Source organism: Rattus norvegicus, chromosome 6 (assembly GCF_021556685.1).
Source record: "Rattus norvegicus strain SHRSP/BbbUtx chromosome 6, alternate assembly SHRSP_T2T, whole genome shotgun sequence".
Lineage (NCBI taxonomy): Eukaryota > Metazoa > Chordata > Mammalia > Rodentia > Muridae > Rattus > Rattus norvegicus.
In genome coordinates, this window is record NC_141539.1 from 125,387,501 (window position 1) to 125,415,413 (window position 27,913).

Consider the following 27,913-nt stretch of genomic DNA (forward strand, 5'->3'; position numbering starts at 1 on the left):
AGAGAAGTATTCCACTCTTGGTACTTGAAATTTTTAAAAAAATAATCCATGACCTCTGGAATTAGCATGAATCACCCACTCAACCAATAGGCACCTCTACTCAAACTCCTGCTCACCCCCCTTCTCTTTCCTAATCTCTACTCTCTAATTTATCTATCTATCTATCTATCTATCTATCTATCTATCTATCTATCTATTCTCTACTCTCTAATTTATCTATCTATCTATCTATCTATCTATCTATCTATCTATCTATTATCAAAGTTTTTATTCATGTGAAATTGTTAAAAGTGAGCATCTAAGCCAGTGTCAAATGTGGTGGGTAGGAGCAGAAGGCCAGGGCAAGAAAAAAGAATTCCCCCTTGTTGGCTCATTCCAACATGGATTTCATAGTCTCCCAGAGACAGGTAGCCCTTAAAAATCATGTGTCACTTTTTAATAACGATCCTATCCCAGTGGGTGCCATTTTGGGCCACTCTCAGTTTCTTCAAGTCCTCGATGGTGGGTGTTGTCGGTGTTGAACTTGACATAGACTTTCCTTCCTAGACGGTTGTTGCAAACCTCTTCAATCATTGTCTCTGGGGCTCTAATCTTCTCGAAATGATCAACATCACAACTTGTGACTGATCCCTGGCTCAACTTATGACCTCCACCTCCCATTACCATGATTCACTTTGATCATAGCTAATCTCCCCACAGCCCCTCCCTCCTCTTGCCTGCTTTCCTTCTTCTTCACCCCCCCCCCCCGGAGCTGGGGACCAAACCCAGGGCCTTGTGCTTCCTAGGCAAGCGCTCTACCACTGAGCTAAATCCCCAACCCGCTTTCCTTCTTTTAATGAGGACTCATGTAGCCCAGGATAGCCTTGAACTTGCAGCCATCCTCCATATACAAGTGTCGCTCTGCCCAGTTCCCCATTTCTCTCTCTTGGAATGACTTTCCCTTGGGTGGTGACAAACGTGTCCTGAAGTGCAGCTTACGACAACGGCTTACACAACTCCACGAAGCTTGAAAACCACCAATCTCTGGACTTTAAATAAGTGACAAGTGACGACTAATGGTACATAGTTAAACCCAACTAAAGTTGATCCCCTCCCCCCAACAAAGATTTCCCTCAAAAGCAAAATAGCACAGATGAGTCAAGGAACTTGCCTCAAACACAGAACTAGCAAGTAATTGAGCTGGGACACGAACCATGCATGTTGAGGTCGGATCAACACTTTAGGGTTCCTCTATTCCTTTTTGCCTGGGGCAATCTTGGCTCTTCCAGAAATCAGCTCGAATCTGCTTCTTCTGCATGCTTCTCTGATTTTCATGCAGCCTTCACACTCCCTCTTCTGGGACTTAGCTGTGCTTAAACCCACCGAAATGCTTTCTCCAGGCACTGAGTAGCGCAGTTTAGCTCTGCATGTTGCTAACCCTAGGAGACTGGGTTCTCTCCATCATGTGTTCCCAGAGCCTCCTGTCTGCTATGGGTCCCATGAGATTTAGACCCAACACTGTTTCTGAAATGACAAGTGTCTCCCAGGGTCTTCCCCATCTTTTGACAAGGCTATAGAAGACCCCGAGAGCCCAGCTGGTAAAGTGTTTTCCACGCAATCACAAGGGCCCAAGTTCAATACCTACAACCCACATTTCAAAAGCTAGGTGTGGTCGAATGGGCCTGTAATTCTAACTCTGAAAAGGTAGAGATAGATAGATCCCTGGAGTCCACTGGCCTGATTAGCAAATTAGTGACCCTGTCTTTAAAAAGAAGGCAGATGACACCCAAAGAATAACATTGAAGGTTGACTTCTGACCTCTAACTGCAAATGCACACACGTGGACCCACATAGTTATGAGAATTTTTCCCCAGGAAGATCAAATATCTACCCCCTCTTTCTGGAGTCCCAGTGACAACCCAAAATGCTGGCCAACGAAGTCAAAGTTGTAAAACCAATAGGTCTTTGGGCTCACAGAGCAAGGGTGAGGGGTTACCTGCAGGAGTATGGGTGACCCCAAAGCATCCACACCACCCAGTATTCTTGTGCCAGTGATAACCACTTCCTCATAGATGCACAAACTGAGCACCCCTCCACGGTCTCATTATGCTGTCATGTTCCAGCGCAAGGAGTGTGCAATCAGCACAGAAATGAATGACTGAGAGGTATGGGGGGAGGGAGTGGTCAGAACCCCGGTTGGGGATTCAGTGACATTCCTCATCTCCTCTTTCTATAAAGGAATGTCAAGATTAATAAGCCTGATCTTGGGGGCTCTTGCAAGTGCTCACATCTGCTCCAACAATGAAGAGACCTGGTATGCTTGGACGAGTGCCTTCTACAACCACACAAATATGCACCCACACCTGCACGTGAGCATACGCTCGTGTGAGTGTGCACCCACACTCATGCACACACATACACACACCCTCTCACACACAGACACTCGAACACACATACACACATGCATATGCACACCTGCGCACACACTGGCACACACCCACACACACTTTCACTCGCACACATATGTGCACACACATACATGCATACACACGCACACGCATATACACATATATGCACCCACACATACACTCTCGCACACATTTACACTCATGCACACTCACACACATTTACACAAATATGTGGGGACACGAATACATACATGCACATACACACACATGCACACACATGTTCACACATGCACACGCATACACACACCCATACACATACTCAAACTCATACACATATGCACATGCACACATACCCATACACACACTCATACTCGCACACTTTGTACACCCACATGCATGCGTACATATACATGCATGCACATGCACACTCATACACATGTATACACGACCCCCAAGGGAACTAATCCACATGGGATAGTGTTGTGCAGAGCTTGGTTGAAAATCTTAGCTAATGAGCAGTGCCCACTAATGAAGCCAAGGTGGCCAGTCTAATCTCTATGAGGTCACAGCGCTGTGCTTTCCTTCCTGTGGTTGCAGACTGACCTCTTCACCTCAGCCCGATGTCTGGTTAAGCTTGTGTCTTTGATAGAATGAGAGATCAGGGAAGAATGGGTGTGTTTGCAATGCCATATCCAGGCGGTGGACACAAACATCATTTCCTTGTCTTAGAGATAATGATTTTTAACTCTTCCAAGCTTCCGTCAGTCCATTTTTTTTTTTCTCTTTATCTTATGGGACATGGCCTTAGAAGATTTGTCAGAACCTGGCTGAAATCAGACATCAGCAGGCATTTTAATAAAGAATAAACTTCTCCTTAAGAAGTAAGGATGTTGGGGTTGGGGATTTAGCTCAGTGGTAGAGCGCTTGCCTAGGAAGCTCAAGGCCCTGGGTTCGGTCCCCAGCTCCAAAAAAAAGAACCAAAAAAAAAAAAAAAAAAAAAGAAGTAAGGATGTTTGTGGATACTTGCACAGACTGAAAGGAAATATGCCAAAGCATTAAAAAGAGAGAAGCTGGCCTTATCTAGTTCCTGTGCTCCAAGCTGAGGGCTTTGCCCACCGTCTCAGGTAACACCCATCCTACTCTGTTGTCCTCTGTCTTCCGCCGTGCAAATGGGGAAAGTGAACTACAGACGTGTGGACTGTCTTGGCAGGAAGACATCATTAGGGCTGTTCTCTTTGTTCTGCATTTCCTATGACAAATGCACTCAAGCAAATGATGTGTATTGAATGTTATAAACAAGTGCTACCAAAAACGAGGCAGGAGTTACACACGGTGGTAGATGCCTGCAATCTCAGAAGTCTAGAGGCAGGGGATTGGGAGTTCAAAGTCATCATGAACTACATAGCCAGATCTTATCTCAAAACAAAAAAATCAAAAATCAAAAACAAAACAAACAAACAACCAAGGGGCAAGGAATGACGTAAGGATAGAGCACTGGCCTGGCATGGAAAAAAGCCCTGGGTTCAATCCCTGGCTCCACAGAAGACCGATATAGAGAGCTGAGGGTGGCTCACTGGTAGAGCTTCTGCCTACCATGCACAAAGCCCTAGGTTCCAGCCCTGCTGCTACAAACATAAAAAAACTTCCAGGAAGAAAGCGAAGGGAGCTGCCTTCCTGAAGTGGGGCAGGGAAACAGAAGATGGCCTGTAGGCCATGGCCATGTTGTCCTGGGAGCCTTTACCCTCTGAGTCTTGCTGAAGCACCTCAACTTGTTTTGATTTTTGTCTCATGGTCTGGGGACCAACTCCAAGGCCTTCGGTATCCCAAGCAAGTTCTCTCTCACCAAGAAACACCTCCGACTCCCGACTTCCTCACAAAGTCATTTGTGGACGTTCTATGTGGCATGCTGTTCACTGGCAGAGGAATCCGTCCAGTGGTTCCTTTAGGGACACACCTCCCCAACGCTGACTGAGCTCTTCTAAGAAAAACTCAATTCTGTGCTAAATCCTCCAATGGGGACTCATTCAAAAGGAAGACAAAGGTAAGGATGAAGTAGGTTTTATGAACAAGAAAACCCTCCCTGTACTGATGACTTGTTGGCAAAGAAAAAGAGGAAATGAGCCTCCCACCATCGTCTCCCTAGACAATGGCAGACTCGCTCCCACGGCTGAGGTCAGCATTCATCTCCCCAAGAGCCAAGAGAAAACAGTCCTGGAGGCTCGTTCCTGCCTCCCCCAGGCAGAGCTAAGGAAAGACCTCCAAAAGTGGCTTTTCAGGTTTTACCAGCACCAAAGACTCGGAGCAGCCATTGTTTTCTGTTGGATAGGTACAGTCCAATGTTGGGTCTTGAGAAGAGTCTACCTTTCTCCCATATGGCGGGTGATTTCCACGGACCCATAGGCATATGGCAGAGAGAACATAGCTTTCCGTGGCCTGATGTCGCTGTGGAGGGAGGTGTCTCTGTGTGGAGAAGGTGGCGGGCATTCAGCACTCTGTTTAGCTTTGGGCCATGCTAACACACGTTCCAAAGGAAGCCTCTGGCTCCGTGCTTAGTTTCAGATACCTGATTTAGTATAGGGGCCTACCCTTCTTTGCACGGCATTAAAGGAGTCTTCATAGGGGTTAACAAGATGGCTCAGTCAGTAAAGAACTTGCTGCCAAGGTATGAGGACCCGAGACCAAATCTTCATTTCCTATAAAAAGCCAGGCATGGAAGGAGGCATCTGTAATCCCCAGGTGCTGGGGAGGCAGACAGACGGCTGGCTGGCTGGCCAACCTGGCGGAGTCTACGAGTTCAAGGTTCAGTGAGAGAACCTATCTCAAAAATTAAAGTCAATAGTAATCAGGGAAGCTATCTAGTGGGAATCTCTGCACATGTATGCATTGCGCGCGCGCGCGCGCACACACACACACACACACACACACACACACAACACACCAGTCTGAAACAATTCATCAGGAGGAATTCACCCACTACCTCTCCATCCCCATAATAAATGCAATATTCATGAACCGCTCTTTCCCCTAGGAGAGATAAGAGCACTCACCAATTTCCACCACTACCTGCCCGTAAAGGAACCCACTGTATAGATGCTAGACTCCCCAGAGCATATCCCAGGCCAATTTTGTCCTTTCATGCTCCAAGACACAACTCCTAGCCTAAAATGCTAAGACCAGGCATCTGTGTCGTAGATGGATAGGTCTTCAGATGGTACCCACTGGTGGAAGTTGTCGTGCAGAGTGACCAGGATGTAGGTGAGCGACTGGGGACAGGGGAGGGAGGAGCATGCAAGAAGTCCGTGCACCTCCCTTGTGCCCTCCTTGCCTGTAGCCTGCTATAGCCTCCTTTGCTACAGAGTGAACTCGACAGGCAGATGAGTGATCCCTGGTGCATTTTACAGACCCTCCACCCCCTCACAGTCATTTCTAACCATGGCTGGGCCACTGAGTGCAGGTGGCTACTGGGTGAAGAAGTCTCAGGACAGGCAACCTGGAAGCTCTTTCCAGATGGACCCTGAGGTCAGGTGAGGACCGGCCTGGGAACCTCTGAGAAGGCAGAGCAGAAGCCTTCAGGACGGGAGAGACAAGGTCACCTTCTTACATTTCTGTCCATATTCTTTCTACTTTTTTCTCTTTTATTGACACATTAACTAATTACGCCAAAGGCCTATCGCCATGTCCCCCTGCATCTGTAGGACGGACACTGGCATGTTAGTCCCCATCACCCGGTCTTGCTGCTTTCCCCTTCTCTACACTGAGTGTCTTTCTTCCCATTCCCAAATAGTTCCCTTCTGCTTTCATAGCTGTTTTGATACTCTGGATTCTGCATACAACAGAAGAAATGTGATTTTTTGCCTCTCTGAGTCTTATTTCCCATGATGATCTTCAATTCCAGCCATTTTTTTTTCTGCAGATGCCAACATTTTGCTTCTCTCTACCACTGAGGAAAATAAAAGGCTCTACTGATCCTATATGCTATATTCCCTTTGTCCATTCCCTGCGGGTGTGTACCTGCACCAGTGGGTTGCTCTTGTGAACAGTACACAGGGACAGGCAGGTATGTTTGCTGTGTATAGAAGACTGATTTAAATTTAGCAGGAGACGGGGTTGTAGCAAAGCCTCGACTGTCTGAGGTTTTACTGAGAATAAAATAGTCAAGACTGGTAGAGGCTGTTCTAATAAACACAGCCACATGATGGACAGTCCTCTGTTGGTGGACTCTCCAACTGTTTCAAGCTTTGGACAGCAGAAGATTGTCTCTGGCTCCATATCCCAGCAGGACAGACACGGCATAAATCTCTAAGATGACTGAAGAGGAGGTTGGAAAAAAGATTCTCTTGCATGCTCGCACATTCCAAGATACTCTGACCCCACTGAGCCTTGTATGTATGTGTACATGCATGTACATGTATGTGTTCGTGAGTGCATGCATGTCTCTCTCTCTCTCTCTCTCTCTGTGTGTGTGTGTGTGTGTGTGTGTGTGTGTGTGTGTGTGTGTATGCAGGTACGCATGTATAGAGGCCAGAGGACAACCTTGAGTGTCTTTCCTCACACTCAGCAAGTAGGTCTGGCTGTCTAATTGGTATAAGCCCCAGGGGTCAACGTTCTGAGGCTCTCTCGGAGCTGAGATTATATACAGATGGGTTCTGGGAATCGAACTCGGATCCTGGGGATGTCACAGTGAACATTTGACTAACGGAGCTATCTCTCCATCACTCCTCTGGTCTTGCACGTGGGACCTCAACAGACCCTCACCAATTAGGTCTCAACAGGTGCCTTTTGCTATCATTTTTGTGTGTCCATTTTTGGCAAAGAGGAACAATTTAAGAGGAAAGAGAGGGTCACCCACCACACCACAGGCAGTGGGGACAGTGTCTAGAAAGAGCATCCTGCAGATCCCGAGTGGCTTGGGAGTCCTCTGATTCATATTTCTTCTTCGTATATTTGTGCTCAGATGAACAGTACCCAGGCACACACCCTAGCCACATGCATTCCTCCCCCTGCCTGATTCTTTCTCCTATGCTTGTTGGCCTTGGCTTTTTTAACCATATGATAGCAAGGACTGCTCTGAACAGGGTAGCATTTTCTTTCTTTTTAACAGCTTTCTGCCTGGTGGCCAGTATTCATGTTCTTGTTTTGAAATGACACGTTAGGAACCAATGAGCAAAACCAACTAGTTTTGAAGTTGTTCCAAAAGATGTAGGAAATAAATGAGTTGTAAAAATGTGAACGGTATAATTGACTCCCAGCTGTGTGTGTATCAAAATCGAGAGTGTCAGAATTCATTTCCCCACACTGTGGTTTGGTGCCGTGGTAATGAGCCGCTTACACACACAACGGTGCATTTCAAAAGCCTGTAGCTTCGAATAATTAGAGGTAGATTTCACTGTGAGCCTGTCAAGTGGCTTAGCTCCCAGGGCAAACAGCTGGTTCTGCTTCTGAGCAGCCGCAGTGATGGAGTGGGCAACACTTGGGGCTGATTATTCATAGTTGACAGCGTCTCCTCCTTTGACCGGGGCCACTGGGGGTGAGTTCCCTGCACCACAGTGTGGCGCCAAATGCAGAGTGAAGAACTTGCCATTTGAAACAATTTACCTGACCTTTCATCTGCAGCTTTTTTTTCCCATGCTGCCTTTTCCAGAATAGAGATAGCATATTATTATTGCCATTGTTGTTATGTGTTTGCAAAAGAGACAGGAGGTACTCCCTGTAAAAATAACTATTCGAGGTTGGCAAGATGGTTCAGTGAGCAAAGCGTTTGCCGCCAGCCCTGATGACTTGAGCTCCGTCTCTCCCACAGGGGAAGGCAAGAACCAATCCTGGACGTTGCCTTCTGCCCTCCACACGACCCTCAGCAGAATGTTTCTTCTCCACACACACACCCCAGTAGATAAGGAAATAAAGGCAATTTTAAATATTGTTTTTAAGTAGCTAAACAAACTTAGGCACGTATCAAGAGTTAGGCCACAAGGGGATCAAGACCACATATGAACAACAATGCCAAGCAACCAGAGCTTCCAGGGACTAAGCCACTACCCAAAGACTATACATGGACGACCCTGGGCTCCAACCTCATAGGTTGCAATGAATATCCTAGTAAGAGCACCAGTGGAAGGGGAAGCCCTGGGTCCTGCCAAGACTGAACCCCCAGTGAATGTGATTGTTGGGGGGAGGGCGGTAATGGGGGGAGGATGGGGAGGGGAACACCCATATAGAAGGGAAGGGGGAGGTGTTAGGGGGATGTTGGCCCGGGAATAACAATCGAAATGTAAATAAGAAATACTCAAGTTAATAAAGATGAAAAAGAGAGAGAGAGAGAGAGACCACACTGCAAACCCTACTTCCCATGAATAATTACTCTTAAGAAATTTTATCCACCTATTTTTCCGATGTATATATAAAAGCTATGTGACAATTTTGAATTCCTAATGGGATGGTAACCTTTTGAATTCTGCGGGTTTGTTTGTTTTTTGTTTTTTGTTTTTTTCAGTGATGGTGGTATCACATAGCTGATACAGTAATGCCCTTACAATGTTTAGACCTGTGTCAGCAAAATGTGTTCGACTTCAAATCCCTTTCCCTATTTACGGTGGGTAACCAGAGTGCATGCAAAAATGTCACAATGCAGATGTCCACAGGAAGGAAACCTAAAAAAAAAAAAAAAATCCATCCTCTGGGTCTGACCCAGAACTCTGAAAGGACTACCCAAGGATGCCGCAGACCGTTGTTATAATGTGCACAGGGTGCAGGCTCAGTAAGAACTGAGATGCGGCCTGCATGTACTCCACACCCCACGCCCAGAGGCCTCTCCCTGCTGAGGACTGTTCAGGTGAGATTCAGAGCATGCAAGCCTGGAAGACATGGTGCGGGCTGGAGTGCCTAATCCTGTTTTACACAGTGGAGTGCTGCCCTTGAAGAACTTTACGCAATACCAGGACGAGATCTGATTCATTATCTGACGCTCATTTTCAAAGTACAGAAGCAACAGTTTACTGTGGGCCCTGGGGGCAAGCAGCCTGCAGGGGCCCAGGGGAGATGCAGAAGATCCCTTGGGATCTGTAGCGGTCCAAGCCTGCAGTCAGGACTTCATCTGTGGGTGGCCATGCAAGTCAAAGCATCAAGATTTGGAATGTTGAAGACACAAAGTGAACAAGGGTGTTACCCCATAAGACGAGAGGAGGGTGGACCCGAGGCCCTGACTCTGGGAGATTAATGAAGAAAGGCAGAAAACTATATCTCACAGCACTTGGGTTCTCAAAGAGCCAGGAAGAAACAACGAACTTGAACACGTTCACACACCCCACCACAAAGCAGTTCCTTGGGACCCTGGCTATGAGTTGTGGCCACAGATGGAGGGCGGGGTTCCCTCAGTGCCAGACCCCTCGCTGTGGAGCGGCACTTCTTGCCCTGGTGAAAAGTATGGTGGAACCCACTTTACATTAGAGTTGAACCCCAGGAAAGCCTGCTGCATCTCTGGACAAGCCGAGGCTAATGAGAGCTGAGGAGAGAGAGTATGCCAGGGGCTTCCGTGAGAGTATGCCAGGGGCTTTCGTGGGTTTTAGTGTGTGTGTGTGTGTGTGTGTGTGTGTGTGTGTGAGAGAGAGAGAGAGAGAGAGAGAGAGAGAGAGAGAGAGAGAGAGAGAGAGAGAGATCATGCAGGCACATGCATATGTAGAGGCCAGAGTTGAATCTCAGGTGACTTCTTTCTCAGGAGTAACCCACCTCATTTGCTGAGACAGGATCTCTCTTCTGTTGACCCATCAGCTGCTCGGCCAGCCAGCTAGTCTCAGGGATCCTCCTGTCTCCACTTCCCCCAGCACTTTTATGAGGCTCCTGGGCACCGAGCTCACACCTTCTTGCTTGTACAGCACCAATCAGCCCATCAGCTGTCACCAGCTGTCACCAGCCCTAAAGTCGTCCCCTTGGAAACAGAATAGTGTTCCCACTAGGTCCCCTGGTGCCTCTGAGGGACCTTTGACTAATTAATCACATCACCTTGGGGTGGGAGTCAAGGATGGCGCAACCGTGGCTTCTGTGGGTTTAGGTAGGAGTGGTACATTTCTCTATGATCCTTTGGTCACTTTGGGCTAAGCTGCCATCCCGCAGGAGATGGCATAAGTGAAACACGGTGACTTAAAAATACCATTGTGGTGGTGGTTCTCAGTTGTCATTTTGACTACAGCAGAAATGAACAAAAATCCAAGCGGCCAGGCACACCTGTGAGGAATTTTCTTTTCTTTTCTTTTTTTCTGTTGTATTTTTTTTTAATTTATTTTACATCTGGATCTCATCTTCCCCTCCCTCCTCTCCTGCCACTCCGTCCCTCTCCTCTCCCTTCCTCCCCATCATCCAGTTCTCCCTTTCAGGTCAGAAAAGCAGGGACCTCTCATGGATACCAGCTGACCTTGGAATATCAGGTTGTAGTAGCACTAGGACAAGGCAGCCCAGTTAGGGGAAAGGGCTCCAAAGGCAGGCAACAGAGTCAGAGACAGCCCCTGCTCCTACTGTTAGGAACCCCACGTGAAGACCGACTGTTACATATGTGCAGAGGTCCTAGGTCTGTCCCATGCATGCTCCCTGGTTGGCAGTCTGTCCCCTTGCACCCCTATGGGCCTGGTTAGTTGATTCTGTAAGTTTTCTTGTGGTGTCCTTGACCCCTTTGGCCCCTTCAATCCTTCTTCCTCTTCTTCAATAGAATTCCCCAAGCTCTGCCTAATGTGTTTGGCTGTGGGTCTTTGCATCAGTTTCCATCAGTTGCTGGGCAAAGCCTTTCAGTTGACAGTTATACTAGGTTCCTGTCTGCAAGTATGGCAGAATATCATCAATAGAGTCAAGGATGGGCTCTCTCTCTCTTGGCAAGGGTCTCAAGCTGGACCAATCATTGGTTGGCCATGCCCTTAATTTCTTTGCCCTTGCCTATTTTATAGGCAAGATGAATTATGACTGGCTTGGTGTCGCAGTCTCTCCTCTGGAAGTCTTTTCTGGTCCTAGGAGATGGCTGTTTCAAGTTCTATATGCCCTGCTGCTAGGAGTCTTGGCTAGGGTCACCCTCATAGATTCCTGGAAATTTCCATTGTACTAGGGTTCTAGCTCATCCCAGGGATGCTCCCCCAGTTCCGGTTCTCTCTCCTAGTGCTCTCTCCCTCTAACCTCCCTCCTGTTCTCACCTCCCTCCCCCTCCCCACCCGGCTCCCCTCCTCCATCTGCCCCTCCCCAAGTCTATTCTGTTTCCCCTTCTCAGTGAGATTCAAGCAACCCCCATTGGAGCCCCCTTGTTCTTTTATTGTACAGGATTGTTTTAGCTATTCTGGGTTTTTCGTTCTTTTTTTTTTTATTAACTTGAGTATTTCTTATATACATTTCGAGTGTTATTCCCTTTCGTTCTTCCGTATGAAGTTAAGTATTGTTCTTTCAGGTCTTCGAAGAATTGCGTTGGAATTTTGATGGGAATTACGTCGAATCTGTAGATTGCTTTTGGTAAGATGGCCATTTTTGCTATGTTAGTCCTACCAATCCATGAGCATGAAAAATCTTTCCATCGTCTGATAGCATCTTCAATTTCTTCCTTGAAAGACTTGAAATTCTTGTCGTACAACACTCTCACCTGCTTGGTTAGAATTGCACCAAGATATTTTATGCTATTTGTGGTTATTGTGAAGGGAGTTATTTTCCTGATTTCTTCCTCAGCCTGTTTATTGTTTGTATAAAGGAAGGCTACTGGGTTGTGTTGTTGTGTTGTTGTTGAGTTAATTTCTTACCCAGCCCCTTTGCTTGAAGGCGTTTATCAACCCTAAGAGTTCCCCGGTAGTTTTAGGGGTCAGTTATGTAGACCATCACATCATCTGCAAATAGCAGTACTTGGACCTCTTCCTTTCCAATCTGTATCCTCTTCATCTGCTTTAGTTGTCTTTGCTCTGGCTAAAGTTTCAAGCACTATATTAAATAGATATGGAGAGAGTGAACAGCCTTGTCTTGTCCCTGATCTTACTGGAATTGCTTTAAGTACCTCTCGATTTAATTTGGTGCTGGCTATTAGATTGCTGGATGTGGCCTTTATTGTGTTTAGATATATCTCTGATTTATGATTTTTATCATGAAGGGGTGATGGATTTTGTCAAAGGCTTTCTCAGCATCCAGTGAGATGATCTTGCGATATTTTTTTCTTTCAATTTGTTTAAATGGTGGATTGTATTGATGGATTTTCATATGTCAAACCATCCCCGAATCCTTTGGGATGAAGCCTACCTGATTGCGGTGGATGATGACTGTGATGCGTTCATGGATTCTGCTTGTGGGTATTTTGTTGAGTATTTTTGCATCGTGTTCATAAGGGAGATTGGTCTGAAATTCTCTTTCTTGATTGAGTCTTTTGTATGGTTTCGGTATCAGGGTGAGTGTGGCCTCATGAAATGAATTTGGCAATGTTCCTTCTGTTTCTATTTTGTGGAATAATTTAAGGAGTGTTGGTATTAGCTCTTCTTTGTAAGTCTGATAGAATTCTATACTAAAACCATCTGGCTCTAGGCTTCTATTTTTTTTTTTTTTGATTAAAGACTTTTCATGACTGCTTCTATTTCCTTAAGTGTTATAGACCTATTTAAATTGTTTGCCTGATCTTGACTTAACTTTAGTAAGTGGTATCTATCAAAAAAATCTATTTTGTTTAGATTTTTCAATTTTATGGAGTACAGGTTTGTAAAGTAAGACCTGATGATTCTTTGGATTTCCTTGGTGTCCCCCTTTCTCATTTCTGATTTTTGTTAATTTGGGTATTCTCTCTCTCCTTCTAGTTAGTTTGGCTACAGGTTAATCTTGCAAGAGCAAGCAGGCCAAGAGCGAAAGTGTCCTTCCATGTCCATATATAAGCTTCCAGCAGAGAGTTTGCCCCAAATATGTCTTCCTGCCTCAAGGTCTAAATTAAAGATATGTGTCTTCCTGAATCAAGATCTGGAACAAAGGTGTATGTCTTCCCACCTCAAAGGTATAGAAGATATTTCTGAGCCAAACCTTCTACTAGAAGTGGATTTACTCACTTCAAACCAAGCAAAAATCTCTCACAAGTGTTCCCTCCATTTCTAGACTGTAATTCATTCCAGATGTAGCCAAGTTGACAACCAAAAGTAGCCGTAAGTCCACCCCTTGCCAACCTGACATACAGTCTTATCTTCTTATGTCACGATTAATTTCCAAATGAAAACAATAAGCAGGTCATGATAATACCTAAACATAATATAAGTACCCCAATTTCAAACACATTATATACTTAACCAGATCATAATTATGCCTAACTTGATGTAACTATCTCTCGTACAACTCCAAATGCATTATAAATTTTAAAGTAAGTTGCGATGTCCTTTGGAGGGCATTCTTTTAGTACCTTAAACTTAAATATGACAACTACTGATATTCTCTAAATATCTGCACAAATCCATTCTTAACGAAATACAACAAAAGCATTCATATCAAATGTAAACCTCATTTCTGGAACTGGTCATGTGGCCTTAACTGTTATTTATAGCTACATTCCTCTACTAGACATTCAATATTTCCTCCGCCCTTGATAAGAACCTCAGCGAGTCTTAGCTCGTTTCCTGGAGAAGTGACCCATGCCTTTATTCTGATGGATCTGTACCCTTTGCCATCCTGCCTGGATTAGGCTGCTGTCGTTTCCCATTCACTTTAGTTACAGGGTATGGCAGCACCAAAAGATACCCTAAAGGATCTCTTGCACTCCAGGCAGAATCTTTCTTACCTCCTTATGAAGAAGCAATCAATTTCCCCATGGTAATCTAGAAAAACCACCCCTTCAATTCTGGACCTTCAACTGCCACTGAGGCAGCACCTTAACCAATGGCGTTGCCTCAGCTCCCATAGTGGCAAGCCTCAGTTTTCTCCATGACCCCTTTATGCTTTCAATGCCAGTTGTGGTGGCACATGCTGGTAGGATTCGCTGGTCTCTTCTTAATCACCACTAATTCCCCAGATCCAGACAAGCTGCATCAAATATCCCAGCAAACTCAATTTTCTGCTATAGTAGTTCTGGCATCTTGTTAGTCAGAGGAGATTCTTCAGCCCCAGATAACCTGAACCACAGAGTCTTTACACAAAAGACTTGTAGGATCTTTGCTTCCCTCTGAAATGTCAAAGCCAGGCCTCCATTATTTGCACTGTTCTCAACATTCTTTATCTTCCAAGCTGCTAGAGAACAGCTCACTGAGCTTTCAACATTCAATAGCTTTTCTATCCCAAAGTCTCAAAGTCTTTCCACAGTCCTCCCAAAAACACGGTCAGGTCTGTCAAGTGATACCCCACTCCTGGTACCAATTTGTCTGAAGGTTTCTCTTGCCATGATGAAACATGATAACCATAAAGCCAAGTGGGAGGAAAGGGTTTATTTGACTTATACCTTCCCAGATCACTATTCATTATCAAAGGAAATATAAATGTTTTTACAAAAAGTGTAAATGTGTGGTTTTTGCAGCCACATCAAAATCTTAAAAGCAGACATTGCAAGTCTCTAGAACTGCTACAAAAATACTTTTAAAATGTAGCTAGAATTATAACTAGGTTTGCTCTGAACATATATATTGACCTCAAGAGAATAAAAGTCATAAAAAAATAGTAAATCTGATTCAGCAATGTAATTCTGCCCTTCATACATTCAGATCACTTTGAATTTCTCTTGTTTTGGTTATAGTATAGCATTTTTCAATATATAGTTTTTACACACTTCTTGGAAGCTTATCCCAAGTATTTTATATTCTTGATAACATTATAAATGATCTTAGTTTGCTTTTATTTTTGCAGTGCTGGGGATGGAACCTAGGGCCCTGGACATATGAGGCAAGCACTCAACCATTGAGCTGTACACCCAGCCCTTTAGTTTGCTTTCTCATTGTCCACAGCCAAATACTGTATCCTGCCTGTTTCCTAAGCTTATTATTAGCTCTTATTTGTTTTCTAGATTCTGTTGGATGAGTCTCACAGACAGTTGTGTTTCATTGTGAACACAATTGTGTTTCTTTCTCCTCTCAGAGCCATCTATATTTTTAACTTGCCTGACATCTCTAGAACCTTCAGTGCAATGCTGAATTGAAAAGATCCAGAAAGCCTTGCCCCATTCAGAATCATATGGAAAAGCTTCCTTTGCTGTAGAGCTTCATATTTACGTTTGGTGACAAGCCCATCTAGTCCTAGTTTTCTGACCATTGTCACCATGCTGGATCATCTCAATTAATTGCTTGGCACCTAGGGAATGATCTCGCAGTTTTGTTTTTCAGTCTGTTTACCTGGTAAATTAGGCCCATTTTTCAAATATTAAATCACCCAAGTAGTTCAGGGATGAACCCTCCTCGATCATGATACATTATATTTTCTAGGTGTTGTAGGATGTGATGTCCTAAAACCATGTCAAGAATTGTTTCCCGGCACTGAAGAGATGCCACAGTGGTTAAGAGCAGATGCTGCTCTTACAAAGACCTGGGTTTGTTTCAGAACCTACATGGTGGTTCACAACTGCATGAATCTCCAGTTCCAGGGAGTCCAGGAATGTTTCTGATCTCTCTGTAACCTTCACATACACAATGAGAGTGCAGGTATGAGTTGATAAGTGTACAGTTTTCTTAATATGTCAGAGTAAGGTTGACACCATAGAAGGAACTAGAAAGTATTCCTTTTCCTCATCCCCTTCCCACTTCCAACCTCCCCCCTCCCCCTCCTACTCCCTCTACTTCTTCTTCTTCTTCTTCTTCTTCTTCTTCTTCTTCTTCTTCTTCTTCTTCTTCTTCTTCTTCTTCTTCTTCTTCTTCTTCTTCTTCTTCTTCTTCCTCCCCATCCTCCTCCTCCTCCTCCTCCTCCTCCTCAAATTTTTTGCAAGTTTGTGTGAACTTGTGTTACCAGTCCCTCAAATATCCAGCAATGTTCAGGAGTAAAGCCCTGTGAACTTGGAATTTCTTAGTTTTTTATTTTGGTTTGTTTTTTGTTTTGATTGGTTCTGGTGTTTGTTTGTTTGTTTGTTTGTTTGTTTGCTGGTAACCCTGTATGACTTAGAACTCACTGTATAAATCAGGATAGTCTTTAACTCACAAGGACATCTGTTTCTGCCTCCCTGAGTGCTGTAATTAAGGGGATATACTACCATACCTGGCTTGTGAGATTTTTCTCAGAAGTCCACTTTCCTTAGGACAAGGGTACTTTTTGGCACCAGTTCCTTTGGGGATGTTTGTTAGTTTGCTTCTTTTAAAGAAATTTTATACAACTTGTCTAATTTGTTACTTATAAGTTATTTATAATATTCTTGCATATTTAGTCATCTTGAACATATGGATATGTGTGTGCATGTTGCAGGAGAGCACATATGCATATGTGTGCAAGTGCATGCAGAGGACAGTTTCTATCCATTAGTTCTATCCATCTTATTTTTTGAGACAGGTTCTCTCATTGAACCTGAAGCTCACCAATGTGACTAGTCTAGCTGTCCTGGGAGCCCCAGGAATCCTCTTGCTTTTACCTCCACAGAGATGAGAATACAAACATGTCCTATCACACACTTAATTTAAATTTTTCAAACCACTTTTTGTTTTCTTATTCTTCTAGAATGAATGCCAAGAGATCAATACATATATGTATATTGGTGACTAATTTGGCAGTGAAAAAACTTGATCAATATGATAGATCTGTTCTATATCCATTTCTTTGATGACTAAGTGAAAATGAATCCTGAGTTTCTTAGCATTTGTTTGCTTTTATTTTTATTACCACATACCAATTATACGTTTGTTGCGGTACAATATGACATTTCAGTGTGTTTGTATGTGTGTGATATGTGATCAGTTGGAGTAATTAGCATATGTGAAATCTCAGACATTTACATTTCTTCACATTGATAATATTCAAAATCATCTGAGATCCTATTTCAAAATCTACAATTGATGGTTGTCGTCAGCCACAGTTACTCTGCTGTGCTCTAGAGCACTGGAAACATTCTCTCACCCACTTGCACCTTGAACTACCCTTCCTCCATCTTCCCTTTCTCCATTCGCTCTCCCAGCTCTGGAAACCACGACTCCATATTTATTTCTATGAGATCAGCTTTTCAGCTTATACCAATAAGTGAGATTATGCCACCTTTGTCTTTGGGTACCTGACTTATTCAACTCAACAGGGTATTCTTCAGTTTCCCCGTGGTAGCTGACAATGACAGAATTTCATCCTTTTTAAATCACTGGTTCTCAGCCTGTTGGTCTTGACCCCTTTGGGGTCCAACAATCCTTTCACAGGACTTGCATATTAGAGATCCTGCATATCAGCCATTTACATCACAATTCAGAACAGTAGCAAAATCACAGTTATGGAGTAGCAATGAAAATAATTTTCTGGTTGAGGGGTCACTACAACATGCAGAACAGTTGCAGCATTAGGAAGATCCAAAAACATTGGTTTCAATGCTGTGCTGCTAAATGCTACACATTATTCTACTTGTTCATTTATTAATGGACATCTAGGTTAGCTCATGCAAAGGCATATGTCTTTGTAGGTACAACCCCATTTCCTTTGGGTAGACACTCAGAAGTGGCACTTCCAAGTGAGAACCTGCCCTGTTTTCTGTAATTGGAAACCAGTTTACATTCCCACTAATAATGTATGAGAGCCTCGACTTCTCCCACTTTCTCACCAAATTTATTCTCTTTTGTCTTTAAAATAATAGCCACTCTAACTGGGGTGAAACGGCATCTCTTTGTTTGTTTATCTCTAATGATTGGTGTCTTAGTCACTGTTCTGTTGCTGTGAAGAGACACTGTGTCCAAGGCACCTCTTAGAAAGGAAAGCATTTAATTGGGGGATTGCTTACAGTTTCAGAGGTTAGTATAGCATCTTCATGTTGAGAGCATGGCAGCATGCATGGTGCTGGAGAAGTAGCTTAGAACTTTGTATCTTGATCTGCAGACAAAGAAAGAGATTGGGATGGTGTGGTGATTTGAATCTTCTTGGCCTATGGGGAGGTGTGACCCCCCTTGGAGTAGGTGTGGTCTTGTTGGAAGAAGGGTGTCACTGTGGGGTAAGCTCTGAGGTCTTTATGCTCAAGCTCTGCCCAAAGTAAAAGCAGACCCTCTCCTGGCTATCTGCAGAAGATAGTCCCCTGGCTGTCTTTGGATTAAGATGTACAACTCTTGGCTCCTCCAGCACCAAGTCTGCCTGCATGCTATCATGCTTCCACCATGATGATAATGGACCGAACCTCTGAAACTGTAAGCCAGCCCCAATGAAATGTTTGCCTTTGTAAGAGTTGCATTGGTCATGGTGTCTCTTCATAGCAAGGAAACCCTATGACAGATGGCATGGGCTTTTGAAATCTCAAAGCCCACCCTCAGTGACACACTTCTTCCAACAAGGCCACACCTCCTACTACTCCTAGTCCTTTCATAGAGTTCCACTCCCTGATGAATAAGCATTAGACTGTGTGCACCTATGGGGGCCATTCTCATTTAACTACCATAATGAGTAGTACTGAAAATTCTCCGTATAGTTATTAACCAGTTCCTCTTTTGAGAAGTATATTCGGATCATTCTTAAATTGAATTATTGGTATTACTTTGCTTTTGCATTTGTTTTAGTTCCTTATAGAGTCTGGAAATTAATCCCTTGTTTGGTGCATAGACTACGTATTTCTCCCATTTTGATGCTTCTTTATCCTGATAGATTTTTGTTGTTGTTGTTGTTGCTGCAGGAGCTTTTTGGTTTGTTGTCATTTCATATATTCAGTGTTACTTTTGTTGCCAATGTTTGAACTTATCCTAAAATTTTTGACCAGACCAACACCTGAAGTGTTTCTTTCTCCTGTGATTTCTTCTAGTCATTTTGTAATTTTTAATTTTTTTATTATATGATGATGATGACGATGATGATGATGTTTTTTTGAGACAGGGTTTCTCTGTGTAGTCCTGACTGTCCTGGCACTCTCTCTATATGCAGGCTGGCCTTGAATTCACAGAGATTAACCTGAGATGCACACGCTCACAGAGAGAGAATTACACTCTGCATTGAGAGTGGTGGGACTAACGTCATGCACCACCACTGCCCAACATAATTTTAGATCTTACATTTGAGCCTATCCCCCATACTCTCAGGCATTTGAATACTTGACCACCAGTTTGTGGCACTATTTGGGAGGCTTAAGAGGTGTGGCTTTGCTAGATTAAGAATGTCACAGGAGGCAGGCTTGTTGAATGTAAAGATTAGGACTAAAATGTTCAAGAACTTGGTAGGGGCCCCAGGAACTGATGCTTGATTTTTGGTGACACTTTAACTGGACTAGGTCTTCCTGGAGGACTGGTGAGGATTAGTCACAGGGGTGCCTGCGACCATACTTTGGAGGAGATGGGCAGATTGAGTTGTGAACCGAGTGGAGAAGATCCACCCTCATTACAACTGCTAGGAGCCTAGACAGAAGAGAAGGCAGAGGAAAGACCAATTGGCTTCTCACCCATGATGTCCTGTGATATCAGAAATCCAGGCTGCCTGGTTTGTAAACACCAAGATTTGTGTCACTGTCCCCCTTCTCTCCAGATGCTCAAGCCTGTTGTCTCTGATGAGGAATACGATTGACACCCTTGATTTTAAAACCTCTGAACTTGAGCCATGCCATACCACCAGGGTCCTGAGCTTGGGGACAGTGTCCTGGGATTTTCAAATTCCACATTACACTCACTTCAACTAGACGCCCTCCCATCTGTCTGTTCAATTGCTCCCACCCCCACCCCCACTCCCCATATCCCCAGATTCTGCAGCCACAGACTTGGCCAACTGTGGATTAAAAATATTTCAAAGTTAATAGTTGCAGCAAATTCAATGTATTCAGACTCCTTCTACTAGTCTTTATTCCCTAAATTATATAGTATTGCAGTATACAGTATTTGTATATCAGGTATTATAAATAATTTAGAGATGAGTTAAAGTACATAGCATGACTCTAGGTTATAAGCCAATACTCTACTACTTATATAAGAGACCTGAATGCTGAACCTGAACCCTGACTAGGGACAGCAATGAAATAAAGGACGGGCACAGAGACACACAGACAGAAAGGCTGTGGTGAGGTAGGGTGTGTGTGCTTTGATGGAACTGCACCTACTCCCACGAGCAATGGGGATCCTCAGTGTGGTGATTGTGTGAGCACGTGGGGTGGGGGATTAGCTAGTCTGGGTAGGAAGTCTCTGAAGGTTAGCAGTCTCACATTGTAAACATCTGGGAGGAGGAAGTTGCAGATGCTAATCTTGATGCATACTGATTAACCCTCTGTGCAGTTATAGTTGGACCAGAAGAAAAGGCTTTGCCAATTCCTTACAGGTCCAAGGTCTTAGTCCTTGTTGTGGCTGTATCCATGTCAATGATACATGTTCACTTAGGGCTTCATCACTCAGAGATTCCTCTGATCCCTACACCCAAGTGTCTTTAGACGTGGGTGTCTACAGAAAGTCCTAGGACCAGCCCTGTAAGTATCAAGGAAGCCATTGTGTCTGTATTCCATTGATTTTTGTCTATCTGGAGCACCCGAGCAGAGGGGCCAAAACACAGAGAAGCAGTAAGTGCTAATCTATCTGTCACCTCTTTGACTCTGATGATCAGTCCTGAGGACTAGGCATTTTTGTCATCATCCCATTTTACAGATGAATAGATGGAGGCACAGGTGAGGTCAAGTACTATGTCCAAGGCTAGTCCATACAAGGTAGCAGAGGCAGGATGTGGGTCTGTGCTTTCACCCTGTCAATCTTCTGCCTCACATGTAAGTCATTACCCCTTTTCCTTTCCCCAGCTGGACCTTCCAAGCTCTGGTCTTCATTACTCTCAAGGGCATCTTTGCAGTGGGATGCATTTGGTCTCCAAACCATTGGCTAGGCCTACTCCATTACATTAGATGTGTATATTTTGAGTCTGTGTATGATAGCTAAACCGGAGTTTACTCTATGTATAAATAGATTTAACAAACACACTGGAATTCAAGCAGAGAGAAGTTTCAGGCAATCAGACATTCCCCTCAATGCTATTGCAAAAAAAAAAAATGTGTGTGCTCATTTTTGACGTGTTGCAAGAATCTGAAATACCATCTGGATCATCAAGGATCATTTAAAATACAATCTAGAAGAATTTATATGATGAGCACATTTTGACGTACTCTGACAATTGCATGTTAGCATCTGCTGTTTATTGTAACACCCAATTAGCCGAAGTAGTAAGTGAATTTGACCTTATCCCTCTGTACATAGCTGGCTCTATTTGTTTATGTAATCGACCATCTGCCTGTCTGTCTGTCTGTCTTTCTGTCTGTCTGTCTGCATATGCATGTTCATTTGATGCATGAATGTGAAGGCCAGTAGTTGATTGATTATATATATATATATGTATATATATATACATATATATATATGATATAAATGTATCTTCCTCTGTTGCTCTCCAACTTATTATTTGAGACAGTCTCTCATGGAACCTGGAGTTCACTGGTTTGGCAAGAGTAGCTAGCTAGCAAGATCCAGAGATGCCCCGGTTCCACATGCCCAGTGTTAGGATTAGAAATGCACACACACTACCATATCTGTTACATGGCTCCTGGGGATCAAAGTCAGGTTCTCATACTTGAGAAACACCCACTTTATCAACTGAACCATCTTCCAGCCCCGTGTTCTTGTCCTCTCCAGACCCTCACACTTGGCTCATCTTTGTAGTCAAGTTACCTGTAACCAAGGAGGATCTATCAGCCATTATTTCTACAAAGGACCAGATGGGAGTTGACATCTGTGGCCTACCCCAGGAAAGCTTACTGCTAACATTTGATTCCATATCCAGGCTTGAGATAGACTGGATCATAAGGAAAGTGATCACAGGCAAAGCAGATGTGTCCACGGCTCAGGCAACGGTGGCGTAAAAGCTGGTCTGGAAGGTTGCCCTGACATGGTGTGCTCCCGGAGGTTGTTGGAAGTCTTGGGGTATGCCCTCTGGGCTGATCCCTTTTAGGAAAGAGGTGGAGGAGAAGAGATTATTTTATTATTTGTCCTTGATTGAGAAAACATATGAGTGAAGATTTCCAAAAGGAAGCATGTGTGATTTGTTCAAGGTCTTGACCAGCAGCAATCGAGGCACTGGGCCAGAGAGTCAGGGTCATCAAACAATGATGGGCCCAGTCCCACTTTTGAGTAGCTTTCAGATATTTTTTGCCTTTGTTGTTCTTGGCTCCCAGCAACTAGAAATGCATGCCTCCAACACTGGGTAGGGAGAACTCACTACTTAGTGACTTCAGAATTTTGCCCTCTAAAAACTTGGTACCAGCTACAGATACTGTGGGGATTAAGGGGTTTGCCTCTCTAGGGGATGGGGGACTAGAGAACCAGGGAAGGCCCCTTGGGACCAGTGAGTGAGGCAAGAGTTGGTAGGTAGCAGGTTGCAAGAGGGAGAAGGCAATTCCCCTCTATGCCTGCTGTCTCCTTCCTTTCCACATAGACCTGCTTGCTGTGGGCTGGAAAATGGAGTAAGATCTTGGTCAAGAAGGCTATGGACACAGTCAGTCATCCCAACACCCAGGTCACTCTTATGCTGTCTAGTATTGCTAATTGGCACCCTCTTTTCTATATGTGGCACAGCATGGGTGTGATTACATGCGAAACCTTTTCAAGGTCACCATGGCTGCAGGGTGAGGACTGTGAGGCATCCCAGGCAGTTGTCCAGGGCATCTGCTCTTAGCAGAGCTGACTTGGCCTAGGGCATAGCTCATTGATGAGCTCCCTTCTGACATAGGGGTATGTGTGTGTGAGGCCCTGGGTCCCATCCCTAGGACCTCAAAAACAAACAAAGAAATAAATACCCCCCAAAAGGCCTGGATCTTAGCCCTCACCTCCTCCTAGCATTTCACCTGTACTGGATTATTAAATCTTTACAAATGTCCTATGAGGGTGCCACTGTCATTCTATTCTATGGATGACAAAATTAAGATGCATTTGTGAGGTTTTTGTTTTGTTTTGTTTTGTTTTGTTTTGAGATTAGAATTATGTCCCCAAATGCCTAGGTTGAAATTCTCCCTGTGCTATCTGGGTGTCCTTGGGATAAAGGACAGCACAGAGAAATGAGTTCATACAGTCACCCAGACTGTAGGAGGTGTGGGGGCAGGGGTGATGTTGAGGGACACACCCCTGCTTTTAAAGAGATAACAAAAAAAATAAAAGATACATTGACCAGGAAGCCAGCTCTAAGCTCCTGGTCCACAACCATGTAAGAATACCCAATTTAGAAAGAGAAATGGCGAGAGAGGCAGACAAGCCTGGGAAACCAGAAGAGACTGCTCCCTGCACACACATCTCGGACGCCAGAGGAAAAAGCCAAAGACCATCTGGAACCCTGGTGCACTGAAGCTCCCGGAAGGGGCGGCACAGGTCTTCCTGGTTGCTGCCGCTGCAGAGAGCCCCTGGGCAGCACCCCACGAGCGAACTTGAGCCTCGGGACCACAGGTAAGACCAAATTTTCTGCTGCAAGAAAGCTGCCTGGTGAACTCAAGACACAGGCCCACAGGAACAGCTGAAGACCTGTAGAGAGGAAAAACTACACGCCCGAAAGCAGAACACTCTGTCCCCATAACTGACTGAAAGAGAGGAAAACAGGTCTACAGCACTCCTGACACACAGGCTTATAGGACAGTCTAGCCACTGTCAGAAATAGCAGAACAAAGTAACACTAGAGATAATCTGATGGCGAGAGGCAAGCGCAGGAACCCAAGCAACAGAAACCAAGACTACATGCCATCATCGGAGCCCAATTCTCCCACCAAAACAAACATGGAATATCCAAACACACCAGAAAAGCAAAATCTAGTTTCAAAATCATATTTGATCATGATGCTGGAGGACTTCAAGAAAGACATGAACACACTTAGGGAAACACAGGAAAACATTAATAAACAAGTAGAAGCCTACAGAGAGGAATCGCAAAAATCCCTGAAAGAATTCCAGGAAAACACAATCAAACAGTTGAAGGAATTAAAAATGGAAATAGAAGCAATCAAGAAAGAACACATGGAAACAACCCTGGATATAGAAAACCAAAAGAAGAGACAAGGAGCTGTAGATACAAGCTTCACCAACAGAATACAAGAGATGGAAGAGAGAATCTCAGGAGCAGAAGATTCCATAGAAATCATTGACTCAACTGTCAAAGATAATGTAAAGCGGAAAAAGCTACTGGTCCAAAACATACAGGAAATCCAGGACTCAATGAGAAGATCAAACCTAAGGATAATAGGTATAGAAGAGAGTGAAGACTCCCAGCTCAAAGGACCAGTAAATATCTTCAACAAAATCATAGAAGAAAACTTCCCTAACCTAAAAAAAGAGATACCCATAGACATACAAGAAGCCTACAGAACTCCAAATAGATTGGACCAGAAAAGAAACACCTCCCGTCACATAATTGTCAAAACACCAAACGCACAAAATAAAGAAAGAATATTAAAAGCAGTAAGGGAAAAAGGTCAAGTAACATATAAAGGGAGACCTATCAGAATCACACGAGACTTCTCGCCAGAAACTATGAAGGCCAGAAGATCCTGGACTGATGTCATACAGACCCTAAGAGAACACAAATGCCAGCCCAGGTTACTGTATCCAGCAAAACTCTCAATTAACATAGATGGAGAAACCAAGATATTCCATGACAAAACCAAATTTACACAATATCTTTCTACAAATCCAGCACTACAAAGGATAATAAATGGTAAAGCCCAACATAAGGAGGCAAGCTATACCCTAGAAGAAGCAAGAAACTAATCGTCTTGGCAACAAAACAAAGAGAATGAAAGCACACAAACATAACCTCACATCCAAATATGAATATAACGGGAAGCAATAATCACTATTCCTTAATATCTCTCAATATCAATGGCCTCAACTCCCCAATAAAAAGACATAGATTAACAAACTGGATACGCAACGAGGACCCTGCATTCTGCTGCCTACAGGAAACACACCTCAGAGACAAAGACAGACACTACATCAGAGTGAAAGGCTGGAAAACAACTTTCCAAGCAAATGGTCAGAAGAAGCAAGCTGGAGTAGCCATTCTAATATCAAATAAAATCAATTTCCAACTAAAAGTCATCAAAAAAGATAAGGAAGGACACTTCATATTCATCAAAGGAAAAATCCACCAAGATGAACTCTCAATCCTAAATATCTATGCCCCAAATACAAGGGCACCTACATACGTAAAAGAAACCTTACTAAAGCTCAAAACACACATTGCACCTCACACAATAATAGTGGGAGATTTCAACACCCCACTCTCATCAATGGACAGATCATGGAAACAGAAATTAAACAGTGATGTCGACAGACTAAGAGAAGTCATGAGCCAAATGGACTTAACGGATATTTATAGAACATTCTATCCTAAAGCAAAAGGATATACCTTCTTCTCAGCTCCTCATGGTACTTTCTCCAAAATTGACCATATAATTGGTCAAAAAACGGGCCTCAACAGGTACAGAAAGATAGAAATAATCCCATGCGTGCTATCGGACCACCACGGCCTAAAACTGGTCTTCAATAACAATAAGGGAAGAATGCCCACATATACGTGGAAATTGAACAATGCTCTACTCAATGATAACCTGGTCAAGGAAGAAATAAAGAAAGAAATTAAAAACTTTTTAGAATTTAATGAAAATGAAGATACAACATACTCAAACTTATGGGACACAATGAAAGCTGTGCTAAGAGGAAAACTCATAGCGCTGAGTGCCCGCAGAAAGAAACAGGAAACAGCATATGTCGGCAGCTTGACAGCACACCTAAAAGCTCTAGAACAAAAAGAAGCAAATACACCCAGGAGGAGTAGAAGGCAGGAAATAATCAAACTCAGAGCTGAAATCAACCAAGTAGAAACAAAAAGGACCATAGAAAGAATCAACAGAACCAAAAGTTGGTTCTTTGAGAAAATCAACAAGATAGATAAACCCTTAGCCAGACTAACGAGAGGACACAGAGAGTGCGTCCAAATTAACAAAATCAGAAATGAAAAGGGAGACATAACTACAGATTCAGAGGAAATTCAAAAAATCATCAGATCTTACTATAAAAACCTATATTCAACAAAATTTGAAAATCTTCAGGAAATGGACAATTTCCTAGACAGATACCAGGTATCGAAGTTAAATCAGGAACAGATAAACCAGTTAAACAACCCCATAACTCCTAAGGAAATAGAAGCAGTCATTAAAGGTCTCCCAATCAAAAAGAGCCCAGGTCCAGACGGGTTTAGTGCAGAATTCTATCAAACCTTCATAGAAGACCTCATACCAATATTATCCAAACTATTCCACAAAATTGAAACAGATGGAGCCCTACCGAATTCCTTCTACGAAGCCACAATTACTCTTATACCTAAACCACACAAAGACACAACAAAGAAAGAGAACTTCAGACCAATTTCCCTTATGAATATCGACGCAAAAATACTCAATAAAATTCTGGCAAACCGAATTCAAGAGCACATCAAAACAATCATCCACCATGATCAAGTAGGCTTCATCCCAGGCATGCAGGGATGGTTTAATATACGGAAAACCATCAACGTGATCCATTATATAAACAAACTGAAAGAACAGAACCACATGATCATTTCATTAGATGCTGAGAAAGCATTTGACAAAATTCAACACCCCTTCATGATAAAAGTCCTGGAAAGAATAGGAATTCAAGGCCCATACCTAAACATAGTAAAAGCCATATACAGCAAACCAGTTGCTAACATTAAACTAAATGGAGAGAAACTTGAAGCAATCCCACTAAAATCAGGGACTAGACAAGGCTGCCCACTCTCTCCCTACTTATTCAATATAGTTCTTGAAGTTCTAGCCAGAGCAATCAGACAACAAAAGGAGATCAAAGGGATACAGATCGGAAAAGAAGAGGTCAAAATATCACTATTTGCAGATGACATGATAGTATATTTAAGTGATCCCAAAAGCTCCACCAGAGAGCTACTAAAGCTGATAAACAACTTCAGCAAAGTGGCTGGGTATAAAATTAACTCAAATAAATCAGTTGCCTTCCTCTATACAAAAGAGAAACAAGCCGAGAAAGAAATTAGGGAAACGACACCCTTCATAATAGACCCAAATAATATAAAGTACCTCGGTGTGACTTTAACCAAGCAAGTAAAAGATCTGTACAATAAGAACTTCAAGACACTGAGGAAAGAAATTGAAGAAGACCTCAGAAGATGGAAAGATCTCCCATGCTCATGGATTGGCAATGATTAATACTATTAATATAGTAAAAATGGCCATTTTACCAAAAGCAATCTACAGATTCAATGCAATCCCCATCAAAATACCAATCCAATTCTTCAAAGAGTTAGACAGAACAATTTGCAAATTCATCTGGAATAACAAAAAACCCAGGATAGCTAAAGCTATCCTCAACAATAAAAGGACTTCAGGGGGAATCACTATCCCTGAACTCAAGCAGTATTACAGAGCAATAGTG

General features: G+C 43.5%; 1 protein-coding gene across 2 annotated transcripts in view; it reads left to right on the top strand.

The window, feature by feature from the left end:
• Positions 1-27,913, top strand: part of Kcnk13 (potassium two pore domain channel subfamily K member 13) — a 110,647-nt gene that overhangs the window by 61,250 nt on the left and 21,484 nt on the right. The window contains exon 3 of one of the 2 annotated variants that reach the window (XM_087554556.1): positions 11,803-11,864. The gene's annotated coding sequence lies outside the window, so the exon portion shown is untranslated. 2 annotated transcript variants of the gene reach the window in all.